The sequence below is a fragment of the Peromyscus maniculatus genome, chromosome 4, assembly GCF_049852395.1.
Source record: "Peromyscus maniculatus bairdii isolate BWxNUB_F1_BW_parent chromosome 4, HU_Pman_BW_mat_3.1, whole genome shotgun sequence".
NCBI classification, from domain to species: Eukaryota; Metazoa; Chordata; class Mammalia; order Rodentia; family Cricetidae; genus Peromyscus; species Peromyscus maniculatus.
The window spans coordinates 3,414,184-3,420,361 of NC_134855.1; positions in this window are offsets into that span (position 1 = coordinate 3,414,184).

The window sequence follows — 6,178 nt, forward strand, 5'->3', positions numbered from 1 at the left end:
ATGTTTAAGGTCAATCCCTTCTGTTTCTTCTGTGTTGGGATGTTCAGATCTTGCTGATGTAGGTTCTGATGGAGCCATATTGGTTTTTATGTTGTTGACTGTATTTTGCACTGGAGTCTACCCATCTTCTTCTCCACTTGGTGCAAATTGTGTCTGTGTCTGAAGGAGCCTCTCTTGGTCTGATCAATACTCTTGGTCCAATGTGAGCTCTTGGTCTGGTCAGTACTGATGGACTCTTTGACTCAGGGAGCAGCTCTTAGTCCAATCGGCGCTAGTGGGCTCTATCTCAGGGAGTAGCTGCAATCTTGGCATATGGGTGGGTTTGGAGGGTGTGACTCTTGGGTTACAGGGTCTGCTGGGGTATGAAGTCTGACCTGTCTGCAGTAGGTGTGCCTACTGACTGGCCTGAAACTGGGACTGCAATGGTGGTGGTGTAGGGGTGCAGTGTTGTGCCCCTGGGCCCAAAGCCTTGGGGATGGGGTGTTCAGATATGAGGATAAAGACTTGCCTCTTAATCCAATTGGGTGCTGGCAGGCTCTGTCTCGGGGAACAGTTGATATCTGATATGTTAGTTGACTTACCAAGTCTGTGTAGAACAGTAGAAGTCCCAGGGAATTTCAAAAGAGCTACCTGGTGTCTGAGATGGGAATCCAGAGAGAGAGAGAGAGAGACAGAGAGAGAGAGAGAGACAGAGAGAGAGAGAGAGAGACAGAGAGAGAGAGAGAGAGAGAGAGAGAGAGAGAGAGAGAGAGAGAGAGAGAGAGAGAGACTACTACCTACCAGGAGAAGAGAAAAAAGCTAAGACCCAAAGTCCAGCCACATGTTCTGGCTAAAAGCTAAAGTCAAGCCACATGCTCTGGCTTGGGCCATTTTGGCTCTGAGCCGCTGAGATCTTGCCTCAAGTAGCTCCAGCTGCATATATCAGATTGCTTTCAGCTCAGGCCTGGGGCATGTAACCCCTGGCCTGTAAGACCACCAATGGTTTTTTCATGAATTCTTGCCACATTGGGTGCCAAATGTAGACGAATTTCTAAACAGTCTTATTAAATAAGAAACACAGAGCCAAATACAGAGGTAATAGCCAAAGAGATCAGAGAACTAGTGAAGAGCCTTATCTTACCACCTCATCGGTTTCGCTTCCCCAGAGAGAACTTCTTACTGTGTAACCTGTGTTTTTATTGCCTTTCTGTTCTGCTGTCTTATTTACTCTAAGCCCAGCCACACGACTTCCTCATCACTGCCTGTCTATACAGACCTCCAGGTCTCTATGGTTAGTACTGGGATTAAAGGCTCATGTCATCATGCTTGGCTGGGTCCTTGACCACACAGAGACTCTGCCTGCCATGTGATTGGACTAAGGGCATGGGCTACCACTGCCTGACTTCTGTTTCTGGCTTGCTGACCTCTGATCTCCAGGCAACTTTATTAACATACAAATAAAATCACATTTCAGCACAATTAAAATATCACCACACTCTCCCACTCTGTCCCTGTTCTAGCTCAAAACTCCCATTCCCCTATGTTGTCATCACCAATCCCTTCCTGTCCATTACCCTCCCATCCCCAGTTTGCTCATGTAGTTCTCATCTATTTCTTTTTTACTAGGCAATTCTTGCCTCCTTCCTAGGGTTCAGTCTGCTAGCTAGCTTTTCTGGAGCTATGGGTCACAGTCTGGTTATCTTTTGCTTTACCTCAAGTATCTACTTATGAGTGAGTACACACCATGTTTGTCCTTTGAGTCTGGGTTACCTCAATCAGGATGATATTTTCTAGTTCCATTCATCTGCCTGCAAACCTCATGATGTCACTGTTTTTCTCTGCTCAGTAGTATTCCATTGTGTATATGTACCATATTTTCTTTATGCATTTTTTTTGTTTGAGGGGCATCTAGGTTTTTTTCAGGTTCTGGCCATTATGAACAATGCTGCTATAAACATAGTTGAGCATGTGTCCTTGTATTTTGATTGAGCATTCCTTGGGTATATTCCCAAGAGTGATATAGCTGGGTCTTGAGGAAGATTGATTCCCAACTTTCTGAGAAATGACCATACTGATTTTCAAAGTGGCTGTATAAGTTTGCACTCCCACTAACACTGTTGGAGTGTTTCCCTTGCTCCATATCCTCTCCAACACAAGCTGTGTTTAGTGTTTTTGATCTTAGTCATTCTGACACCTGTAAAATGGTATCTCAGAGTCATTTTGATTTGCATTTCCCTGATGACTAAGGATATTGAACAATTCCTTCAACATCTTTCAGCAATTTGATATTCTTTCATTGAGAATTTTCTGGATAGCTTTGTAGCCCATTTTTTAACTGTATTGTTCAGTATTTGATGTCTAGTTTCTTGAATTCTTTATATATTTTGGAGATCAGCCCTTTGTTAAATGTGGGGTTGGTGAAGATCTTTTCCTATTCTGTACGTGGTCATTTTGTCTTACTGACTGTGTCCTTTGTCCTACAAAAGCTTCTCAGTTTTAGGAGGTCCCATTTTTAATTGTTGCTCTAATTGTCTGTGCTACTGGTGTTATATTTAGGAAGTGGTCTCCTGTGCCAATGCATTCAAGACTACTTCCTATTTTCTCTTCTATCAAGTTCAATGTAATTGGATTTATGTTGAGGTCTTTGATCCACTTCGACTTGAGTTTTGTGCTTGGTGACATTATAGATCTATTTATAATCTTCTACATGTTGACATCCAGTTATGCCAGCACCATTTGTTGAAGATGCTTTCTCTTATTCTATTCTATAGTTTGGCTTCTTGGTCAAAAATCAGGTGTTCCTATGTGCATAGATTAATGTCAGGTTCTTCAATTTGATACCATTGGTACACATGTTGGTTTTTGTGCTAGTATCAAGCTGTTTTTATTACTGTAGCTCTACAGTAAAGCTTGAGGTCAGGGATCCTGATGCCTCCAGAGGTTTTGCTATTGTACAGGATTCTTTTAGCTATGCTGGGTTTTTTGTTTTTCCATATAAAGTTCAGTATTGTTCTTTCCAAGTCTGTGAAGAATTGTGTTGGGATTTTGATGGGGATTGCATTGAATCTGTAGTTTGCTTTTGGTTAGATTATCATTTTTACTATGTTAATCCTACTTACCATGTGCATGGGAGATCTTTCCATTTTCTGATATCTTCTTCAATTTCTTTCTTCAGAGACTTAAAGTTCTTATCAAACAGGTCCTTTACTTCCTCAGTTAGAGTCACCCCAAGATATTTTATATTATTTGTGGCTATTGTAAAGGGTGGTGTTTCTCTGATTTCTTACTGGGCCCACTTATCATTTGTATATAGGAGGGCAACTGATTTTTTTTTAGTTAATGTTGTATCCTGCCACATTACTGAAGGAGTTTATCAGCTATAGAAGTTCCCTGATAGAATTTTTGGGTTCACTTATATATACTATCATATCTGCAAATAGTGAAAGTATGACTTCTTCCTTTCCAATTTCTATCTCTTTGATCTCTTTTTGTTGTCTTATTGCTCTAGCTAGATCTTCAAGTACTGTGTTGAATAAATATGGGGAGAACAGACAGCCTTGTCTTGTTCCTGATTTTAGTGGAATTGCTTTTAGTTTCTCTCCATTTAATTTTATGTTGGCTGTCAGCTTGCTGTAAATTGCCTTTATTATGTTTAGGTATGTTTTTTGTATTCCTGATCTCTCTAGGACTTTTATTATGAAGGGGTGTTGGATTTTGTCAAAGGCTTTTTCAGCATCTAATGAGATGATCATGTGGTTTTTTTCCTTTCAGTTTGTTCATTTGGTGTATTGCATTAACAGATTTTTGTATATTGAACCATCCTTGCATCCCTGGAATAAAGCCTACTTGGTCATGGTGGATAATTTTTTGATGTGTTCTTGGATTCAGTTTGCCAATATTTTATTGAGTATTTGTGTATCAATGTTCATGAGGGAGATTGATCTATAGTTCTCTTTCTTTGTTGCATCTTTGTGTGGCTTGGGTATCAGGGCAACTGTAGCCTCATAAAAAGGGTTTGGTAACATTCCTTCTGTTTTTATTGTGTGGAACTATTTGAAGAGTATTGGTATTAGCTCTTCTTTAAAACTCTGGTAGAATTCTGCGCTGAATCTGGTCCTGGGCTTTTATTTTTATTTTTTGATTGGGAGACTTTTAATGACTGTTTCTATTTCCTTAAGGGTTATCGGTCTATTTACATAATTTATCTGGTTTTGATTTAACTTGAGTATGTGGTACTTATCCAGAAAATTGTCTGGTTCTTTTAGATTTTCCAATTTTGTGGAGTACAGATTTTTGAACCTGATGATTGTCTGGATTTCCTTGTTGTCTGTTGTTATGTCTCCCTTTTCATTTCTGATTTTGTTAATTTGGATGCTTTCAAGTTGAGGTGTGTTTCTTGTATGAAGCAGAAGGATGGATCTTGTTTTCATATGCATTCTGTTAGCCTGTGTCTTTTTATAGGTGAATTGAGACCATTAATATTAATGGATATAATGACCAGTAATTGTTAATTCTTGTTAATTTTGTTGGTGGTGTTGTGTGCTTCCCTTCTTTGGTAGTTGTTGGTGTGGGATTATCTATGGCCTTTGCTTTTATGGGTGTATGTCACTTCCTTAGGTTGGATTTTTTCCTTCTAGTACTTTCTATAGGGCTAGATTTGTAGATAGGTATTGTATAAATCTGTTTCTTTCATGAAACATTTTGTTTACTCTATCTATGCCAATTGAGAGTTTTGCTAGGTATAATAGTCTGGGTTGGCATCCATGGTCTCTTAGAGTCTGCATATCATCTGTCCAGGACCTTCTGGCTTTTAGAGTCTCCATTGAGAAGTCAGGTATTATTCTTATGGGTCTGCCTTTATATGCTACTTGGCCTTTTTCCTTTGCAGCTCTCAATATTTTTTCTTTATTCTGTATCTTTAGTGGTCTGATTATTATGTGATGAGGGGACTTTTTTGGATACAGTCTATGTGGTATTCTGTAATCTTCTTGTATCTTTATAGGCATTTCATTTTTTAGGTTGGGAAAGTTTTCTTCTATGATTTTGCTGAATATAGTTTCTGTGTCTTTGAGTTGATATTCTTCTTCTTCTATCCCTATTATCCTTAGGTTTGATCTTTTCATGTTGTGCCAAATTTCTTGGATGTTTCATGTTATGACTTTGTTAGCTTTAGCATTTTCTTTGACTAATGAATCTATTTCCTCAATGGTATCTTCAATGCCAGAGATTCTCTCTTCTATCTCTTGCATTCTGTTGGTTGTACTTGCATCTGTAGTTCCTTTCCATTTACTCAGATTTTCCATTTCCATCATTCCCTCAGTTTGTGTGTTTTTTATTGCCTCTATTTCATTTTTCAAATCTTGAACTGTTTCCTTCACCTGTTTAATTGCCTTTTCTTGGCTTTTAAACAGGGATTTAATGATTTCTTTCAATTTTTCATTTGTCTTTTCCTAGATTTCTTTTAAGGAATTTTTCATTTTCTCTTTAAAAGTCTCTATCATCTTCTTATAGTCATTTTATGGTCATTTCTTCTGCTTTTTCTATGTTGGGATGTTCAGGTCTTGCTGGTGTAGAAAGACTAGGTTCTTTTTGTGCCATGTTTGTCTTTATGTTGTTGACTATATTTTTGCATTGGCATCTACCCATCTCTTTCTCCACTCAGTGCAAGCTATTTCTATGTCTGAGGGAGCCTCTCTTGGTCTGACTGATACTCTTGGTCCAATGGGAGCTCTTGGTCCAATCATTGCTGATGGACTCGTGTGTCAGGGAGCATTTCTTAATCCAATTGGAGCTAGTGGGCTCTGTCTCAGGGAGCAACTATTCTCTTGGTGCAGAGTGGGCTTATGACTCAGGTTGTCACTGTTTCCAATCACTGCAGGGTGGGCTTATGACCTTTGGTGGGCTTATGGTCACTGTTGCTGCAGGGATGGTTGTCTTGGTGAGGCGTGGGGGAAAGGCAGCTGCCCAGTCCCTGAGGCTCCAATCGCTTGGTGGAGGGACACAGAATGTGCCCCCTGGGGCCTAGGGGCTAGAGACATAGTCTACAAAGTCTGGAGATGGCGCCTTCCCTGTTCCCAATTGGTGCAGTGTATGCTTATGGCTCTGGTGCTCACTGGTGTTGCAGGGGATGGTTGTCTTGGTGAGGGGGCAGGGGCTTATGCAACAATTTCTAAAAATATAGTAATACTATATACATCAT